We start from the raw sequence: 22,128 nt of genomic DNA on the forward strand, positions 1-22,128 counted from the left end.
CAAATTAACATACAATTATATATATTGAAAATTTTAACATATGTTCGTATGTATTGAAATATATATTTAAGTATTTAAATTCTTTTACAATAATATATAATATATAAAGTATATTTAATGTATCTTAATAATATATTAAGTATTGTTTTTGTTTACAAACTAAAAATATATTTTATTATTATCTTAATCTAACTAAAATTATAACCCTAACTAATACTAAGTTCAACACTATTATTACTAACATTTAATTAATTAATAAAAATTAATTTTTGGTAACTAATCTAATTTATTTTTATTTATAGTAATTAAAATAATTAAACTAACTAAAATATTATTGTTAAAAAATGTACTTGATAATGTTAATGGATATATAACTAAAAATGATGACTTTAAAGATGAGGTTTTAGTATAAGAGAAAGGGTTGTTTTGAATTATAGAAAAGGAAAGAAAGAATTATTGAATATGATATTTAGGAGAGAGAACGAGATATGAAATTAAGAGGAAGAGAGAGAATGTGAGTATTGAAAAAGAACTAAAAAAAATGGTGTATGCTATGATGCCTATATATATTTGTCAGTGTATTACGAAATTCACATATTGAGGAGTCATAAACACGTGTTGCACACACAGACAATGCAAGAAAGGTGAATTTATCAGTATATTACGAATGAAATAAAATGAAAATTCGTCAGAACGGCACTCTTAATATTTTGTAAAATTCGATTTTTCTCTATTTTAAAAGAAAACACAGTCTCCTCCTTAATTATAAAATAAAAAATCCCAGATATTACCTTTTGTAACACAAAAAATAAGTATCTTATTTAAGTTAATATTTATAATTTTATAGATGTAATATCTATAATTTACACTTATTACATTTAAAATTATCTAATTATTCGAACAATAATTAAGAAATACAAATTAAAATAAAAAATTAATGCAAAATAGAATAATTTTAAAGTGTTTTGGGATAATTTTTTATTAACTCTTAATTTTTTAACAAAAATAAAATACTATTTTGATTCTTAATGTTTGAGTCAAATTCTAATTTGGTTCCTAAGACTGCACTTGTTTTTAAGAGCAGGATATGACAAGACACTAAGAACAAGACATAAAAGATAGAGATGCAAAATTTAGTGTTTTTATATTATGTTTGGTGAAAAATAGAACAAATTATGAAAATCTAATTTGTTCTCTTTTTTCTTTCATTCAAAAAGTCCGAGAAGAAAAATATAATAATAAAAAATATAATTATTAAAAATTAACAAGAATAATGAAAGAAAAAATAAAAAATAAGTTAAATTCTTTGTTAGTTTTTCTGTGTTTTTTTTTTGTTCTTAGGATATAAACAAAATATATTAATTCAGTATCTCTACATATAATGTCTCTGTCATTTATCAAACATGGTTTTGTGTTTCTGTGTTCTTGTCTCAGTGTCCCGTCCCTATAAACAAACGCAGCTTAACGTTTCTATTTTTGTCCTAAAAAGTTTCAAGCGGGTTTAATATTGTCCTATCATTAAATTTGACAAAAATAATTAACAAAATGATTGACGTAGATGTTAACAATGTTATTATTAAGTCATATATTCTTTCGTATGATAGAAAAAACAGAACTAAAACCTTCTTGTTACACTTCTATACGATCTTCTTCTTGTAAAAAAAAAAAAAAACTCTAAATCCTCTAAATCAATCATTACCGCTCCAAGATGAAAGAAAATACTTTTAGTTGGTGATTATTGGTAGATCGATTTTATTTGTGTATTGAAATCAAACGTTATTGATTTTTTAATATGCTAATTATTATTCATGTCAAATTTAATTATGGGACAATATTAAATATTTTTAAAATATTTTAAAAATGAAATAGAAAATTTAAAACTTTTAAGATTGAAATAGAATATTTAAAATATTAGATATTAAATTAAAATTTAATCTAAACAATAAAAATTAAAATAATACTTTATCCTTTATTACAATAATCATCATCCCTAGTTTACAACTAATTATTGATTCCCGATCATGTCCAAAGTCCAAACCCGCCCTTAAATTGATATAAACGCGTCTACATCACTTACACAGACAACGGGTGCAGAGAATTTATGATTTACGTTATAGATTCCTAACTTTTTCATTATGAAGTTCCTTCCCACTTGGCACTCAAAGTTTGCACTTTGCTTTCCCTTCTACATGTTAATAATTAGTTAATGGCAACCAGCACGCTAGGCATGCTCCTCGCAACAACTCCACTTAGTTGATATTTAACTTCCAATCCACTTCCAGCTAGGTTATCACAACATATATATTGTGGACTAGGAACATGCATAAGTAGTTACCCTTTCACCATATATATAATTTGCATGAGCTTAAGTTTCAGTGCTATGGAAAAAATATTTACTACACTACTACTAGAGTCTAATGTTAGATGATATTTTTAATTCATGGTTTGGGGGCATAGTTAGAGTCAACTGATTTTAATAGTATTTTAATTAGTATCGGATTATGCCTCCGACAAGATTACCTAAGAATACCAATATAAATCAACTGTCCTTCAAATATGTCCTCACCGTCATCGATCGCTTTTTCCTCGAGTAAATCTCGCCAGTCGCCACTTGAAGGTATGCTCTTCTAACTTCTCTTTGCATCGCTAACTTTGTCATTGTCGACTGCCTCTGTGCTCGTCGTAGTATATGTCTCTGCTTGGCGTCTCTCTCACCACGAAGCGTGAACATTTCTATTTGTCCATCACCTTCTCTTTTTTGATAAGCACTCCTCCACTACTTCTTCAGTCCCTTTTTTTGCATTAATTTTTATGATTCTAATTTCTAAGTTAATTTCTTTGATTTTATTTATTTTTCTGATTCTTATTAATTCTTTTTGTGATTTAATTTTTTATTTTTATTAATTTTTTTATTCTTGTTAATTCATTGTCTGAGTTAATTTTTTTGAAATAATTTTGTTAATTATTAATATAATTGTATAGATTAACATAATGTTGAGGCGCAGGTTAATTGAATGAATTAACAGAATCTTGATGGTGGTCTGTTAATTAGGTTATGTCTATAAGTATGTTCTTGTTAATGTCCAATAATAGTTCTCTTTACCTCCTTAGGATTTGTTTTGTCTAAAATCGGATCTTTTAATTTGATGTAATATACTTAGTTATTACTAATTAAAAATTAATTAAAAAAATTTTATTTTTAAAGATAGATAAGTGATTAAAACTTCTTTAGTTATAAGATATTTAAATTTGTTTGTGAATAATTTAATAATAAATTATTATGTGAAATTATAAAATTTTAAATATTTAAATTTATATATTTATTTTTAATAATTTTATTTTATATTTAATTAAACCGACGATTCAATCGATTAAATTATTAAACTATTAAACCAATTATTCGAGCAATTTCTTATTCAGTTCGGTTCTTACAACCTTAATTTTATCACATGCTAATCTTAATTACTTTTTACAATTAATGTGACTAGTAGTGCTTCTCGTGTCAAAATGCAACTTATTTGACTTTTAGTTTTAGTACTCCATTACTTATGTTTGCTTGCCCCTTCATCTGTCATTGTGCACGGTTTTAGAAAAAAATATCTTAGGTACAACAAAAATTAATTTAAAATAATCTAAAATTTTTTATTTTGTATTTTTATTATTATTAGTTAAATAAATGAATAAGTTTAGAAGTAATAGGTATGTAAATATAAGTATTATATATTGTTGGTATTTTCAATTGAAGTTACAAACCTGTGAGATTAGAAAATCAGAGATTTTAACTTTAGCAATATTTGAATTAGATCGGGAAAGTAACCTGCAAAATATTTTAATACTTAAAGAGTAAAGTTCTCAGGTGCTTGGAGTGATTAAGTTACCTGCTAAATTTTTCTTTTCCCTTTTATTCTCCTTTTCGAGGTAACAATTTTTTAGACATTTATTGTTTTATTGTGTGCTTTTAATGCTATAAATCTATGACTTTATTAATTTTTATACAACGTTTGTTGACTAGTAACTTTGGATTTTTTTTTACTTATAATCATGAATATTATTTTTGTCCAAAACAATGTCTCAATTTGAGTTTCTTGACTTATTGGCTTTGTGATGCGAACCCAAATCTAAACCAACAAGACCCATCTGAAGAGGAACAAATTGAAGATGAAAAAGAAGAGAGTAATGGCCAGAGATATTAGGTCTTAGAAGAAAGAAACGCCCAACTTAGCATCAAAATTATGTGATGTAACAAATTGCTTTTAGAATGCCTACCTGGCAAAGTTAGTTACATTTGAGTATGAGAATGATTGATATAGGGTAAAAGTAGCATCAAGAGAGAGTAGAGAATTATCATTTGGCCATTAGAGAGTTGGCTCTGGAGTATAACCCTCACTCGAAGCAGGAAAACGTTTGTGTTCGTACTCCTTTTCATTCATACTATTCACTAGTAATACACACTAATTCAGTATACCTTCTTTCCATTATACAAATTCATTACAAATCCTATTACACATCTATCATTGGTGCTCTCGTTGAGAGATGGTGGATACCGATGGACTCCGACGATCCCAAGCAGAAATTGGTTCCTCTTCAGCTGGGCTTGTTGGTTTGGATTTGGGTTCGCATCACTTTGTCAAGAGTATTCGAATTTATAGGAACATGCATAAGTAATTTTCTGCACTTTTAAATGTCAAAATTCCTTAAAAAACTTTTCAATTTCCTTCGTGGAGTTGTAATTTCTCTTGGTTTGCGAACCACTAATTGTAATTACAACTTCTCTCTCCATCAATCAATACTACATTAGTTTTCAATTAAATACCTCCACTTTAATTTTTTACTTTTCAATTTTTTCAAAATTTGATTTACTCCATCTACTCAAAACTCCAAAAAGTTTCATCTTTCTTCTCCGAAAAGATTCCTTGAAGTTTTCTCCGTTTGCACACAGGGACCATTCCCATACGCTAGCACCTTCTTTTTTCACTATTCCTAGGCTACGAATCTAAAGGGGTTCTTGCCTTCGAAGAAGATTTTGCTTCCACATTTGTTGATCCCCCTTTTTCATTTACTAAATCTAAGCAAAAATTTTTATTTCTTGTTGCCTTTACTTAACTAAAAATTAAGCAACTAGCCATTGCAACATACATTCACTTATGCATCGTTTGAAATTTTGATTAGACAAAAATTGTAGGGGTAGAGATACCACTATTAGGACTTTTTTGTTTGTTTTATATATCCATTTTCTGGATTTGTTGCTCCCTTACTGGATTTTCCAGAATTTTGATGGAATTTCTCATGAATCTTTCTAGTAAATTCCAGAAATTTCCTTTAAAACGTAGTAGTAATGTCCCTGTAAGTTTTTTGAAATGCCAAGGAAGAAAGTTGTTGCGATTCACAAGCGCGTTGCAACCTCCAAACATCTGAGATTCTGACCTGCCCCAGTACCTTTGGCGAACCCAAACAGTAGAATTGAAGTGGATATTTATTCTTGGGTTTTTGAGAAAGTGAAGTCGACTCCCTCTTCTATCACTCAAGAAGAGTTGGATAATTTATGAGAGGCTTTGGTTATTTTTAACTCTGACTTCGGTAACTTATATGTGTTGTCAATTCTAGGACCTGATGATCGCTTGTGCCATATAAATGAGCATGCTGGAAATGCTTCGGATCGGCTAGGGATGTTTGAGACTCTGTTTTCTCGACTCAAAGTCTGACTTCCATTTTATGATTTTTAGATAAATATTCTGAAATACACTGGATGTGCTCCTTCACAACTCCACTCCAATAGTTGGCCATTATTCGTAACTTTGAACTCTTGTGTTCATTTTTGGATCTCAAACTTTCAATTAGAGCCTTATTTTATTTTTTCACTTTGACCATGCCTTTTTAGTTTCCAAGATTGTGGGTTTATCTCTTTCTGAGGTAACCCAAATAGAAGAATATTTAATCTTTTTGAGAAATCTTACCATGGATTTAAGAAAAAAGTTTTCAAAATTGAAAGTGTAGAGGGTACAACACCTTTTTTCATGACTATAGAGGATGAAAAAAGGTTTAACCTTTATTAGAACTTTAATGTCTCATCTTTGACAATCCGGATTTAAGTTGTCAACGCTTCCGAGCTCGTGAGCATTAACATGCTCATGGGATTGTGGAACAAATGTCCCTGAAGCTTGAGAGATATTATAGTCGATGAGCATGTTCCTCGAAATTCTACTGGTAAATCTTTATGACTTTAGCTTCTGACTTCTTAATTCCTTTATTTATACTTTGAACGCCTTCTTTTTCTTTTGACCTTTTGAACTCACAAGAATATCTTCTTTTGACAGTTAACATGGCTGGAGGAATTGCAGCCATTGCTTCTATGAAGAAAAGGTTACAATCTCAATCTAACCCCCTAATTAACTCTAGTGGCGACAGAGTGTCTTCATCAAACGCGATGAGTAAATTGCCCCCGCCTCCTAAGTTTGAAGGAAATAGAGAAGGACAAGGTCCTAAAAGTCCATAACTTGGAGGAATATTATCCTACTAATTCTCCAAAAGTCCATAACTTGGAGGAATATTCTCCTACTAATTCTCCAAAGAAGAAGAAATCAAAGAATAAGGAAAAAATCCTTCTGAACAACATGGAGTTCCCTTCCCAACTTCATTTGGCTATGTGTTGGAGAAGAAATTTTGAGCTTCCAACTTTGCGGATTCATATCTTCTAACGGAAGATACCGAGTTGGGACTTGCTAAGATGCCTTTGGAGGACACCTTGCCCCGTGTTCAGAGGATGCTCCTCCGCTCGACCACTACGTCCGTGATGCCGAGGTGGAGATCTCAAACCTTCGCTCTAAGTTTGTGACGAATGATAAAAAAATTGACAATGCCAACTCTCAAATTAAGGGCTTAAATGCCTCATTTACTTCTCTTCAAGAGAAACACCTTACCCTTCAAGGTGAGGTTAAGAGCTTGGAGTAGGCCAAGCCTTCTTCTAATGGAGCTCATGACTGATGCGTGAGCATCTTTTCTTTATTTTCTTATTATTTTAGACATGAATTTATTGAGATTTATTGAGATTTTAGTGTTTGAAGCCTATTTAGATGCTACTTTGAGTCGCTCTATGGTTTTTGATTATTTCAGGTAAAGTTTGGATCAGTTTGACAGAGTTCGTGTATTAGAAAAGAAAAGAATCATGAATCTGTTAAGCTAGCACTAAACGCCGCGTCTGTCGTTTAGCGCCCAGACGTTTTGTAATGTGTGCAGCCATTTTGTGAAGACGGCGCTAAACGCGGACCTGGGCATTTAGTGCCAGGTACCTCGTAACGTGTGCGAGCAAGCTGTGAAGGTGACACTAAACGCCGCTACCTGGCATTTAGTGCCAGGACACCCGAGACTTCACTAATTAATTCTGTTCGAGCGGCGCTAAATGTGGACCTGGGAGTTTACCGCCAGGTGCTTCGTAACTCGTACCCAAGCTCACTGCCTTGAAGGATGCCAAATGTCGAGTCTGGTGTTTAGCGCTATGAAGATAGCAACAATTGGAAAGCTCACAGCCTCGAGGGGTGCTAAACTCTGATTCTGGTGTTTAGTGCCAATAGCGCGGATCCAATTTTAATGAAGGGGCTCCATTAGTTAGATTTGGGTTATATTTATTGTATTTTATTTTGTTTTGGTTTTTATTTACAAACACAATCTTTTGGGTCTTAGTAGTTATTATTCTATTTTATTTTCAAATCAAATTAAGTTAGATATAAAAGAGAAAAGATTTAGCCCTTCGGGCTTCTTCTTCTCTTCTTCCGGATTCTAGACTTTACACACTTTTGGAACCCCATTTTTTCTTTGAGTCATGAGCAACTAAACCTTCCCTGTGAAGGTTAGGAGCTCTGGTTATTCTATGGATTAATACTATTGTCACTCTATTTTAATTAATGTATTGATTTAAATTCAAGGATTACTTTCGTTCTTAATCTTAAGAATTTCAGTGTAGTGGAAAATAACTCTTGTTCTACATGAATTCTTGTTGATTTTTGGAAAAGTTAACTCACCTAAATAATAGCTTGAAACTAGATTCCTTCTAAATCACTAATTGCCTAGACTTAATGGGATACGTGATATATAATCCTCTTATATTTGGGAAATTAGGGTTTTTGTGGCTCATAAACTAGAATTGAACCTAACCCTTTAATCTATATTAAGTGACTAAGGAATTGGCGGTTGATTAGGTTAGAGGAGACTAAATCACTAAGGAATTAGGGTTTTGTCAATTACAGTTTGCCATGAATTGAATATTGCATGATTAAAGTAGTTGGTAAGAAATATTTAAATATCTCTAAAACCTTACCTGTTCTCTCACATATCTCACACACCAAATTCACTGTTTGCTTTCTTAATTTTTGAATTACTGTTTGATGTTTTTGAACCCTAAAACACCATTTTCGTCTTGTCTGACTAAGTGGATCATTCAATTGTTGTTGCTTGGTCCATCAATCCTTGTGAGATCGACCCTCACTCAGCTGAGGTATTACTTGGTATGTCTGGTGCACTTGCCAATTAGTTTGTGGATTATAAATTCTGCACCAAGTTTTTGGCACCGTTGCTGGGGATTGATTGTGATTGACAACTACCCGTTGTTTAATCGCTTAGATTAGACGTTCTTTTCTTTAATTTTGTTTAATTTTCTTCATTAACTTTTCAAAAAAAAATTAGTTTTATTTTATTAAATTTTTTTTAATTTCAAAAGTTAAGTGGTGTCCCCATAGTTTCTTTATTTTATTTTTCCTATTCATTTTTCCTCATTACTTTCAAAACTTTTGGTTTATTTTTCTTATTAGTTTTCAAAATTTTTGGTGTTATTTATTTATTTATTTTGTTTTATTTTATTTACTCAGGTTATCTCGCTGGAAATTCTCTTCACTCTAACGTAGAGATTCTCACTTTTTCTTATTTTTTGTTTGTTTATGAGCAGGAACAAGAACAAAGAACCTCTTTTAGACTTTGATCCTAAGACTGAAAGGACCTTGAGAAGGCATTTACAATAGGCTAGAGCTTACAAAGATAATGAGAATCTCAAGGATAATTTTGAAAAGGAAGTTGAAAAGTTCACAATAGATCCTAACAAAAACAATCTTGTTAATCCCAAAGCTCTCCATGGTCCTAATGTTGATGAGCAACCTAGAAGTACAATTGGTTCATACACTGCTCCTAGTCCCAATTTCTATGGGAATAGTATTGTTATACCTCCTGTGGCTGCTAACAACTTTGAACTGAAGCCTCAACTTATCACTTTGGTGCAAAAGAATTGCTAGTTGCTCCTCTTTCCGTTTGCTATATGGGACAAAGCCAAGCAGTGGCTTGATATACAGCCTAAGGAGAGCTTGGATACTTAGGATAAATTGGTCAATAAGTTTCTGACCAAGTTCTTTCCACCTCAGAAGCCGCTAAGCTGAGGACTAATGTTCAGACTTTCAGGAAGAGAGAGAGAGGGTGAATCTCTCTATAAAGCTTGGGAGAGATATAAGTTGATGCTCAGAAAATGTTCCCCTGACATGCTCTCAGACTGGATTTAGTTATAGATCTTTTATGATGGAGTTACTGAGACTGCCAAAATGTCTCTGGATAATTCTGTAGGCAGATCCCTCCACATGAAAAAGACTCCCGAAAAGGCTATGGAGTTGATTGAAATGGTTGCTAATAACTAATAATTGTATTCTTCTGAGAGGACCTCTGTGAAGAAAGGAGTCATGGAATTGGATACTTTGGATGCTATTCTTGCTCAGAACAAGGTGGTGCACGAAATTGTGATCATCAATGGCGCCATCAACATGGTACACACAATTGTAATCTCAACTCTTTATCACAACTTCGCACAACTAACCAGCAAGTGCACTGGGTCGTCCAAGTAATAAACCTTACGCGAGTAAGGGTCGATCCCACGGAGATTATTGGTATGAAGCAAGCTATGGTCATCTTGTAAATCTCAGTCAGGCAGACTCAAATGGTTATGGATGATCTATGAATAAAACATAAAATAAAGATAGAGATACTTATGTAATTCATTGGTGAGAATTTCAGATAAGCGTATGGAGATGCTTTGTCCCTTTCGTCTCTCTGCATTCCTACTGTCTTCATCCAATCCTTCTTACTCCTTTCCATGGCAAGTTGTATGTTGGGCATCACCGTTGTCAATGGCTACAGTCCCGTCCTCTCAGTGAAAATCTTCAACGCGCTCTGTCACAGCATGGCTATTCAGCTGTCGGTTCTCGATCATGTCGGAATAGAATCCAGTGATTCTTTTGCGTCTGTCACTAACGCCCCACAATCGCGAGTTTGAAGCTCGTCACAGTCATTCAATCCTTGAATCCTACTCAGAATACCACAGACAAGGTTTAGACCTTCCGGATTCTCTTGAATGCCGCCATCAATTCTAGCTTATACCACGAAGATTCCGATTAAGGAATCCAAGAGATAAACATTCAAGCCTTGTTTGCTTGTAGAATGGAAGTGGTTGTCAGGCACGCGCTCATAAGTGAGAATGATGATGAGCGTCACATAATCATCACATTCATCATGTTCTTGGGTACGAATGAATATCTTAGAACAAGAATAAGCTGAATTGAATAGAAGAACAATAGTAATTGCATTAATACTCGAGGTACAGCAGAGCTCCACACCTTAATCTATGGTGTGTAGAAACTCCACCGTTGAAAATACATAAATGATAATGGTGATCATTGGCTTCGGCCCTAGAGAGGGAACCAGAAGAACCAAGATCTGATCTAAGAACTAGACGTCCAAAGATGAAAATACAATAGCAAAAGGTCCTATTTGTAGAGAACTAGTAGCTTAGGGTTTACAAAGATGAGTAAATGACATAAAAATCCACTTCCGGGCCCACTTAGTGTGTGCTTGGGCTGAGCATTGAAGCATTTTTGTGTAGAGACTTCTCTTGGAGTTAAACGCCAGCTTTTGTGCCAGTTTGGGCATTTAACTCCCATTCTTGTGCCAGTTCCGGCGTTTTACGCCAGAATTCTTGAGCTAATTTGGAACGCCGGTTTGGGCCATCAAATCTCGGGAAAAGTATAGACTATTATACATTGCTGGAAAGCCCAGGATGTCTACTTTCCAACGCAATTAAGAGCGCGCCAATTGGGACTTTGTAGCTCCAGAAAATCCACTTCGAGTGCAAGGAGGTCAAAATCCAACAGCATCTGCAATCCTTTTCAGCCTCTGAATAAGATTTTTGCTCAGGTCCCTCAATTTCAGCCAGAAAATACCTGAAATCATAGAAAAACACACAAACTCATAGTAAAGTCCATAAAATTGAATTTTAACTAAAAAATAATAAAATATAATAAAAACTAACTAAAACATACTAAAAACATACTAAAAACAATGCCAAAAAGCGTATAAATTATCCGCTCATCACAAGGCCATGTCTTAACAGATCAATTCCATTACCCAGCACTTAAGTAGAATGCAAGTCTCAGCGGTTAATACTCAAGATACATCCTATGACATGAGCGGTGGCTTCCCTCAAGGTGAGAGTTATGATTATGGCCAATTTCCTCCTGAATAGGTCAATTACATAAGCGATTCCTCTTGAAATTCCAATAATGACCCTTACCCTAAAACTTTCAATCTGGGATAGAGGAATCACCCTAATTTTGGATGGGAGAATCAACAACAGAGGCAAGAAAATTTTAACAATAACTCTCAGGAAAATTTCAAGCAGAACAACTTCAACAACCAGCAGTTTTATTCTTCTCAACCACAACAAGAACCTTCTCAGTCTCAAAATTCTCCTGACTTGGCATCTATTACTATAGAACTCTTCAAGAATACTCATACTTTTATGCAGAAAACCATAGCTTCACTCAGGAACTTAGAGATTCAAGTGGGTCAGTTGAGCAAATAAGTACCTGAGAGGCCTCCTAATACTCTTTCTAGTAATACAGTGCCTAATCCAAAGGAAGAATGCAAGGTCATCCATCTGAGAAGTGGTAAGGTATCAGATTTAGAAGCAAAGGTTAGTGAGGAGCCGGTTGAAAGAGAAGCCCCGGAGGAGGCCAAGGAGAAAGAAGAGCACGCCCCCTCTAGACACCCAGAAAACCATTTTCTGGATGATCTTGAAAAGTATTTGACATTGTCTAAGGCACCTGAGTATACGCCTAAGACGCCATATCCTCAAAGGCTTCAGAATGCTTCCAAAGACAAGCAGTTTTCCAGATTTTTCGAGGTCTTTAGGAAGCTTCAGATCAACATTCCTTTTGTAGAGGCCCTTGAGCAAATGCCTCTTTATGCCAAGTTTATGATGGAGTTGTTGACTAACAAGAGGAATTGGAAAGAGAGTGAGATAGTGGTGTTAACAAAGTAATGTAGTGCCATTATTCAGCAGGATCTCCCTGAAAAGGTGCAAGACCCAGGGAGCTTTTTGATTCCTTGCACCACTGGAGACATAACTATTCAGAGAGCCTTATGTGATCTTGGAGTTAGCATCAATCTCATGCCACTATTCTTGATGAAAAAGCTCCAAATTGATGAGGTAAAATCCACTTGTATTTCTCTTCAACTTGCTGATTGTACAATTAAATTTCCTCTTGGAGTTGTTGAGAATTTACTGGTGAAAGTAGGACCATTTATTTTTCCTGCTAACTTTGTCATGTTAGATATAGAAGAGGACAAAAATGATGCTATTATTCTTGGAAGACCCTTTTTAGTTATAGGAAGAGTGCTTATTGGTGTTCAAAAGGATGAATTAACTTTGAGGGTCACTGAAGAGGAGGTTGTATGATGAGTCAATACTTAACGATATATTTTGGCTTGATTTGAATAGATTTCATCACATAAACTCACATTTATTCATTGAAATAGTATACTTTTGTGTTTTATCCCTCAATTGATGCTAAATGTGAAAACATGCATTTTTGTGCTTAAATTAGTGATTTTAATCTCACTTTTATACCATTCAATGCCATGACATATTTGTTGAGTGATTTTAGGTCCTAGAGGCAAGTTTGACAAGGCAAAAGTGGAAGAAAGCATGTACAAAGGGAGAACACATGAAAAAAACAAAGGAGAAGCACACAGCCATGTGTGCGTACGCACACGAAGGAAATCAGCATGCGTTCGTACGCATGACCCTCTATGCTTACGCACAGGTCCCTGCACATAGATTCATTAATGAAGCACGTGGTTCACGAATTTGGGGCTCTCTTGGCCCAATTTTTGGAGTGCTGAAGCCCTTTGGAAGTGCTATATCAAAGGGGAATGAAGACATATCAAGGCATTAGTTTTTCTTAGGTTTTCATTAGTTTTAGGAAGCTTCCATAGATAATTTAGGAGTAGGAGTAGTTAGAGTAGAGAATTCTCTCTTAGGGTTTATGTAGTTTTCATTGTAGCATTTTATAGCAAGCTTTGATCTTGGATTTTACTCATTTTTTGTAAGTACTCTTTAATTTCCTCTTTAATTTCACTACTTTTACTTTTATTTTCTTATGGTTCAAGTTACTTTGTTTATATATATATATATTCAATTTTGGTTTCTTGAAGTTTTGATTGATGCATTTAATGTTTTATGAATTCTTTTTGCTTGATTGAATGTTTATAGATGATTTTGTGAATAGTTTGGTAATAGTTTTCATTTTTCCTTGCAATTTTCTCATGTTTTACTTTTATGCCCACCAAGTGTTTGTGAAAATGCCACTTGGTAATTTTGAGTGGCTTTTCACACCTTGGCTTGGGATTTGAGTTCCTAGGATATTAGAGTCATAATGTCCAATATTTAGTGGTAATTCTTGGGTAGTTAGTTGACTCTTGTTTCCATTGACGCTAGCTTTTTACCAATTAATTTGGTAAGTTAGCTAGGACTTATAGATTAAGATCAATTATGTTTGCTTGACTTACTCCTCGATGTTAGGGGTAGACGAAGCGAGATTGACTCATTATAGTTGCCATAGTTGTGGTTATGACGATGATAAGACTCCTAAAGTCTCATTCCCAAGTCAAAGCTCATTTATCCATTTATAGCATTTTCACCAAGTTTTGATCTAGCTTCATTTTTACTTGCATTAATTTCAATTTTGATCATATCTTAGTTCTTTTAATCTTTCGTTTTTTTATTTCAAAACCCCTTTTCCTCATAACAGAAAGTATGACATTTCAATTGCATTCCTAGGGAGAACGACCCAAGGTTGAATTACTCGGTTATATTTTGTATTTGAGAAAGCTAAACTTTGATGTGGGAGTTAGTTGTTGATTTGGGCTATACTTGTAACAAAGAGATTCTATTTTGTGAAATTCTAGATCAACACTAATTCTCATCATCATTGTGCTTAATGTGCTTAAGGCTTTGCAACAGCCTAATGATTCTGAAGGGTGTATGATACCTCAGGTGAGCGAGGGTCGATCCCACGAGGATTGATGGATCAAGAAACAACAATTGAATGATTCATATAGTCAAACAAGTAGAAAATGGTGTTTTGGGATTTAAAAGCATCAAACAGTAAATTAAGAATATAGAAAGCAAACAGTAAACTTGGTGTGAGAAGTATGTAAGAGAATAGTTAAGGTTTCAGAGATATTTATTTTTTGGATTAATATTTCTTACCAACTACTTTAAGCATGGAAGATTCTATTCATGACAAACTGTGATTGACTAAACCCTAATTCCTTAGAGATTTAATTTCCTCTGACCAAATCAACTACCAATTCCTTGGTCACTTAATATAGATTAGAGGGTTAGATTCAATTCTAGTTTATTAGCCACAAAAATCCTAATTACCCATATATAAGAGGATCATATGTCACGTATCCCATTAAGTCCAAGCAATTAGTGATTTAGGAGGAATTTACCTTCAAGCTATTATTCTGGTGAGTTAACATTTCCAGGAATCAACAAGAATTCATGTAGAACAAGAATTATTTTCCAATACACTCAAATTCATAAGATGAAGAACGAAAGTAATCCTTGAATTTAAATCAATACATGAGTTAAAGTAGAGTGACAATAGTATTAATCCATAGAATAAATAGAGCTCCTAACCTTAACAATGGAGGTTTAGTTGCTCAGGGCTCAGAGAAAAGCCAGGGTTCCAAAATTGTGTAAAAAATAGAATGAGCAAGAAGAGAGAGGAGAAGATCCCGAAGGGCTAAATCTTTTTCTTTTTATATCTAACCAAATTTGATTTGAAAATAAAATAGAACTAAAGCCCAAAAGATTGTGTTCGGGAATAAAAATAACCAAAACAAAATAAAATATAATAAATATGACCCAAATCTAACTAATGAAGCCCTTCATTAAAATTGGATCCGTGCTACTGGCGCTAAACGCCAGAATCAATGTTTAGCACCCCCCCGAGGCAGTAAGCTTGGGTCACGCGTACGCGTTGCCAAGAATTCACCAAATCTTCATTTCTTTATGAATTCTCTATCTTGCATGCTTTTTCTTCACTTCTTTGATCCAATCCTTGCCTCTTAAACCTGAAATCACTAAACGAACATCTCAAGGCATTGAGTGGAATGAAAGTAGATTAAATTTAAATAATTAAAAGCCTAAAAAGCATGTTTTCAACCATAAAGCACATTTAGGAGAAATTCATAAAACTATGCTATTTCATTAAATAAATGTGGGAAAAGTTGATAAAATCTACCAAATTCAATAGAAAATAAACCATAAAATTCTGGGTTATCAATCTCACGTGTACGCGTCGCCATGAATTTACCAAATTTTCATTTCTTCATGAATTTTCCATCTTGCATGCTTTTTCTTCACTTCTTTGATCCAATCCTTGCCTCTTAAACCTGAAATCCCTAAATGAACATCTCAAGGCATCGAGTGGAATCAAAGTAGATTAAATTTAACTAATTAAAAGCCTAAAAAGCAATTTTTCAACCAGAAAGCACAATTAGGAGAAATTCATAAAACTATGCTATTTCATTGAATAAATGTGGAAAAAGTTGATAGAATCCACCAAATTCACTACAAAATAAACCATAAAATTGTGGTTTATCAATATCCCCACACTTAGACATTAGCATGTCCTCATGCTAAACTCAAGAAAGACAAGAAATGGATATTATTTATTCAATGCAACGATCTAAATGCAACTATCTATATGCATATAACTATTCTAATTACTACCTATTTATATATAAGTATATATGTAGTCAAAGTAAATCAAATTTCCAAGAAAGCATGTATGCCAAATCAAGGGCTCAAATAATCATAACAAACTAAATTCACAATTAAATTGAGTTATTGAAAAAAATTGCAACTTGCAAGATAAAAAAATAATAACCGGTGAAAACATATAATTGAGCAATCGAACCCTCACTGGATATGTATACGCTCTAGTCGCTCAAGTGTATAGGGTTGATTTACTCAATTCTCTTTAAATCATGATTTCCAAGATTTATTTTTCATCTAACAATCAACAATTATTCAATGCATGCATACAAATATCATGAAGACTTATCCAAAGGTTGTAATGGGTCTAGGGTCAAGGTAAGGTTATATATATAGCTAAGTGAGCTTGAAATTTGAATCTTTGATTAACTTAAACTCTCACCTAACACATATAAGAATCTAAACAATTCAAATGCAAACCTAACTACCCATTCTTCACTTTTTCACACACTCATGCATTCTTGTCAATTCACACCCCATATGCATTACTCTTATTACTTTTCTTTGGGGTTAACATTTGTCCCCTTTTTATTGCTTACTTTTTCTCTTTTTTTTTTTCTTTTCCTTCTTTTTATTTTCTTTATTTTTCTTTTCTATTTTTTTCTTTTCAAATTAAAATATATACAAGAACATCAATGCATATACCCTAAACATTTAATGCATGAGTATGTACCCAATTCTCAAGATCTTCAACAAAAATACAAAAATACACTTTTATATCTACCCATGTTCCCAAGTTTCCCCACACTTAAATAATACACACTCTCACTAGCCTAAGCTAATCAAAGATCCAAATTAAGGATATTTATTATTTTCCGCTTTAATGCTAGTAATATGCTAAAATAAAGAACAAAAGGGGATTAACATAGGCTCAAAGTTGGCTAATAATGGTAGATAAAAGGTAAGGCTATTTGGGTAAGTGAGCTAATGAAATAAATATCTCAATCATAAAAATGTATTCATACATCAAATAATGGACATAAATAATCAAACAAATCAAAGATCACAATCAAAGAAAGAGAATAATACACACAAGAATGAAAATAGTGGTTATATGGTGTAACCACCCAATTTAGGCTCAAAACTCACATGGTTGTGTGTTCTTAGCTCAAAAATATGTTCCACAATATATAGTTCAAGCAAGTTCTTTGAAAATTTTTTACTCAAATAAATTGGAATACCCTATAGATAAATTCCTTGAAAAATTTTATTATTTTGACTAAGTTTAATATATATATATATATATATATATATATGCAAACTAAGAAAATGCAACTAAAAATTCTAAAAAAATCTAGTAATAAAATAAAATAAAATGTGAAAGAGTTGGGATTAGAAATTTTTACCTAAAAATAGCCAATTGGTCCGAAGACCTCCCCACACTTAAAAGTTTACACCGTCCTCGGTGCATTCAAAGATGAGCAAGGGGGTATGGCGACTACACGGATTGCCACCTTCAACTGGTGGATCAACTGGCTGCTTCGTGTTCTTTCTTTCACTTTCCTTGTTGCTTATGGTGAATCATCATTAAAGATAGAAACAGGATAGTAAGACGAGTAGTTACAAAAGCAAGGAAGCACAGACTGTTGGAATGAGGTAATGATCACTAAAATGAAGTGAGTGAATCAATGTGTGACATTAAGGAAAACAAGTGTGCGACAACTACACAAAAGAAGCAAGCACTTCACTCATTCTAGTGTGTTTGAGATGCTTTAAAGGACTTGTAGGTCAAGATAAATAAATAAGTAATAAAGAAGCATTAAAGCATTCAAGCAAGAAACAAGTGATTGTGAAATGGATAATGAATGGACATTGGTTGATGTGCAAGATAACTTAATGAATTAAATGAAATATAGAGCTCACACATCAAACAATGACACACATTGAAGTTTGTTTGCATCGCCTAATTGACATGAAGAGGGACACATGGTTGCTATGCATCCTAGAAAAAGAGAGATAGAAGTTAAAATCAATCATATAGCAAGCATGGTCCATATAGCCTGAGAATTTCAAAAAGATGCCCCTAGGTGAGCTTACAATCCGATTTCACAAATGAAGCATTATGCCAAAATGACTTGTTTCAAGTATGTGTAGAGCACAAAGTTAAACAATTAAGGTCAACATATCATTAAGGCATAAGCATAACACATGGATGCAAATGATCAAGTAACACAATGCATTGGATAAATTCACATCATCCATCAAGAAATTGCTTAGTCATGGTTAAAGAATTTAAATCACATGGTGGCTGGTGCACGAAATTGTGATCATCAATGGCGCCATCAACATGGTACGCTCAATTGCAATCTCAACTCTTTATCACAACTTCGCACAACTAACCAGCAAGTACACTGGGTCGTCCAAGTAATAAACCTTACGCGAGTAAGGGTCGATCCCACGGAGATTGTTGGTATGAAGCAAGCTATGGTCATCTTGTAAATCTCAATCAGGCAGATTCAAATGGTTATGGAGGATTAATAATTAAAAGATGAATAAAACATAAAATAAAGATAGAGATACTTATGCAATTCATTGGTGAGAATTTCAGATAAGCGTATAGAGATGCTTTGTCCCTTCCGTCTCTCTGCTTTCCTACTGTCTTCATCCAATCCTTCTTACTCCTTTCGATGGCAAGCTGTATGTTGGGCATCACCATTGTCAATGGCTACAGTCCCGTCCTCTCAGTGAAAATGTTCAACGCGCTCTGTCACAGCACGGCTAATCATCTGTCGGTTCTCAATCAGGTTGGAATAGAATCTAGTGATTCTTTTGCGTCTGTCACTAATGCCCAGCCTTCAGGAGTTTGAAGCTCGTCACAGTCATTCAATCCTTGAATCCTACTCAGAATACCACAGACAAGGTTTAGACCTTCTGGATTCTCTTGAATGCCGCCATCAATTCAAGCTTATACCACGAAGATTCTGATTAAGGAATCCAAGAGATAAACATTCAAGCCTTGTTTGCTTGTAGAACGGAAGTGGTTGTCAAGCATGCGTTCATAAGTGAGAATGATGATGAGCGTCACATAATCATCACATTCATCATGTTCTTGGGTGCGAATGAATATCTTAGAACAAGAATGAGCTGAATTGAATAGAAGAACAATAGTAATTGCATTAACACTCGAGGTACAGCAGAGCTCTACACCTTAATCTATGGTGTGTAGAAACTCCACCGTTGAAAATACATAAGAACAAGGTCTAGGCATGGCCGAATGGCCAGCCTCCCATAATCTAAGAACTAGACGTCCAAAGATGATCCTAAGATCTAAAGTGATCAAAAGATTCCAGGATGTCTAATACAATAGCAAAAGGTCCTATTTGTAGAGAACTAGTAGCTTAGGGTTTACAAAGATGAGTAAATGACATAAAAATCCACTTCCGGGCCCACTTGGTGTGTTCTTGGGCTGAGCATTGAAGCTTTCATGTGTAGAGACTTTTCTTGGAGTTAAACACCAGCTTTTGTGCCAGTTTAGGCGTTTAACTCCCATTCTTGTGCCAGTTCCGGCGTTAAACGCTAGAATTCTTGAGCTGATTTTGAACGCCGGTTTGGGCCATCAAATCTCGGAAAAAGTATGGACCATTATACATTTCTGGAAAGCCCAGGATGTCTACTTTTCAACGCAATTAAGAGCGCACCAATTGGGCTTCTGTAGCTCCAGAAAATCCACTTCGAGTGTAGAGAGATCAGAATCCAACAGCATCTGCAGTCCCTTTCAGCCTCTGAATCAGATTTTTGCTCAGGTCCCTCAATTTCAGCCAGAAAATACCTAAAATCATAGAAAAATACACAAACTCATAGTAAAGTCTAGAAAAGTGAATTTTAACTAAAAAATAATAAAAATATAATAAAAACTAACTAAAACATACTAAAAACATACTAAAAATAATGCCAAAAAGCGTATAAATTATCCGCTCATCACAACACCAAACTTAAATTGTTGCTTGTCCCCAAGCAATTGAAAATCAAATAAGATAAAAAGAAGAGAATATGCAATGAATTCCATAAATATCTATGAAGATCAGTATTAATTAGATGAGCGGGGCTTTTAGCTTTTTGCCTCTGAACAGTTTTGGCATCTCACTCTATCCTTTGAAATTCAGAATGATTGGCTTCTATAGGAACTCAGAATCCAGATAGTGTTATTGATTCTCCTAGTTAAGTATGACGATTCTTGAACACAGCTATTTTATGAGTCTTGGCCGTGGCCCAAAGCATTCTGTCTTCCAGTATTACCACCGGATACATACATGCCACAGACACATAACTGGGTGAACCTTTTCAGATTGTGACTCAGCTTTGCTAGAGTCCCCAATTAGAGGTGTCCAGGGTTCTTAAGCACACTCTTTTTGCCTTGGATCACGACTTTATTTTTACCCTTGCCTTTTGGTTTATAGGGCTATTGGCTTTTTCTGCTTGCTTTCTCTCTTTTTTTTTTCGCACATAATATCTTTTTTTTTGAATTCACTGCTTTTTCTTGTTTCAAGAATCATTTTTATGATTTTTCAGATCCTCAGTAACATGTCTCCTTTTTTTCATCATTCTTTCAAGAGCCAACATTCATGAACAACAATTTCAAAAGACATATGCACTGTTCAAGCATACATTCAGAAGTCAAGGTATTACCACCACATCAAAATAATTAATCTGTTATAAAATTCAAAATTCATGCAATTATTCTCTTTTTCAATTAAGAACATTTTTCATTTAAAAAAGGTGATAGATTCATAGGACATTCATAACTTTAAGGCATAGACACTAAGACACTAATGATCATAAGACACAAACATAGATAAACATAAGCATGAAAATTCGAAAAACAGAAAAATAAAGGACAAGGAGATTAAAGAACGGGTCCATCTTAGTGATGGCGGCTTGTTCTTCCTCTTGAAGATCTTATGGAGTGCTTGAGCTCCTCAATGTCTCTTCCTTGCCTTTGTTGCTCCTCTCTCATGATTCTTTGATCTTCTCTAATTTCATGGAGGAGGATGGAATGTTCTTGGTGCTCCACCCTTAGTTATCCCATGTTGGAACTCAATTCTCCTAGGGAGGTGTTGATTTGCTCCCAATAATTTTGTGGAGGAAAGTGCATCCCTTGAGGCATCTCAGGGATTTCATGATGAGTGAGATCTCTTGTTTGCTCTATCCTTTTCTTAGTGATGGGCTTGTCCTCATCAATGAGGATGTCTCCCTCTATGTTAACTCCAACTGAATTACAGAGGTGACAAATGAGATGAGGGAAGGCTAACCTTGCCAAGGTAGAGGACTTGTCCGCCACCTTATAAAGTTCTTGGGATATAACCTCATGAACTTCTACTTCCTTTCCAATTATGATGCTATGAATCATGATAGCCCAGTCTATAGTGACTTCGGACCGGTTGCTAGTGGGAATGATTGAGCGTTGGATAAACTCCAACCATCCTCTAGCCACGGGCTTGAGGTCATGCCTTCTCAGTTGAACCGGCTTCCCTCTTGAATCTCTCTTCCATTGAGCGCCCTCTTCACAAATGTCTATGAGGACTTGGTCCAACCTTTGATCAAAGTTGAACCTTCTAGTGTTGGGGTGTTCATCTCCTTGCATCATGGGCAAATTGAATGCCAACCTTACATTTTCTGGACTAAAATCTAAGCATTTCTCCCGAACCATTGTAAGCCAATTCTTTGGGTCCGGGTTCACACTTTGATCATAGTTCTTGGTGATCCATGCATTAGCATAGAACTCTTGAACCATTAAGATTCTGACTTGTTGAATGGGGTTGGTAAGAACTTCCCAACCTCTTCTTTGGATCTCATGTCGGATCTCCAGATATTCACTCTTTTTGAGTTTGAAAGGGACCTCGGGGATTACCTTCTTCATGGCCACAACTTCATGGAAGTGGTCTTGATGCACCCTTGAGATGAATCTCTCCATCTCCCAGGACTCGGAGGTGGAAGCTTTTGCTTTCCCTGTCCTCTTTCTAGAGATTTCTCCGGCC

At 34.3% G+C, this 22,128-nt stretch overlaps 2 long non-coding RNA genes across 2 annotated transcripts; both read left to right on the forward strand.

Moving 5' to 3' along the window:
- The first annotated feature begins 2,289 nt into the window (after positions 1–2,289).
- LOC140175329 (uncharacterized) lies at positions 2,290–13,517 on the forward strand. Its single transcript, XR_011865880.1, has 2 exons — positions 2,290–2,617; positions 12,969–13,517. It is a non-coding gene; the product is annotated as an uncharacterized lncRNA (long non-coding RNA).
- On the forward strand, positions 5,680–7,076 carry LOC140175330 (uncharacterized). The gene is made up of 2 exons (XR_011865881.1): positions 5,680–6,204; positions 6,315–7,076. It is a non-coding gene; the product is annotated as an uncharacterized lncRNA (long non-coding RNA).
- Positions 13,518–22,128: the final 8,611 nt, after the last annotated feature.

Source organism: Arachis hypogaea, chromosome 9 (assembly GCF_003086295.3).
Source record: "Arachis hypogaea cultivar Tifrunner chromosome 9, arahy.Tifrunner.gnm2.J5K5, whole genome shotgun sequence".
Classification (NCBI taxonomy): Eukaryota; Viridiplantae; Streptophyta; class Magnoliopsida; order Fabales; family Fabaceae; genus Arachis; species Arachis hypogaea.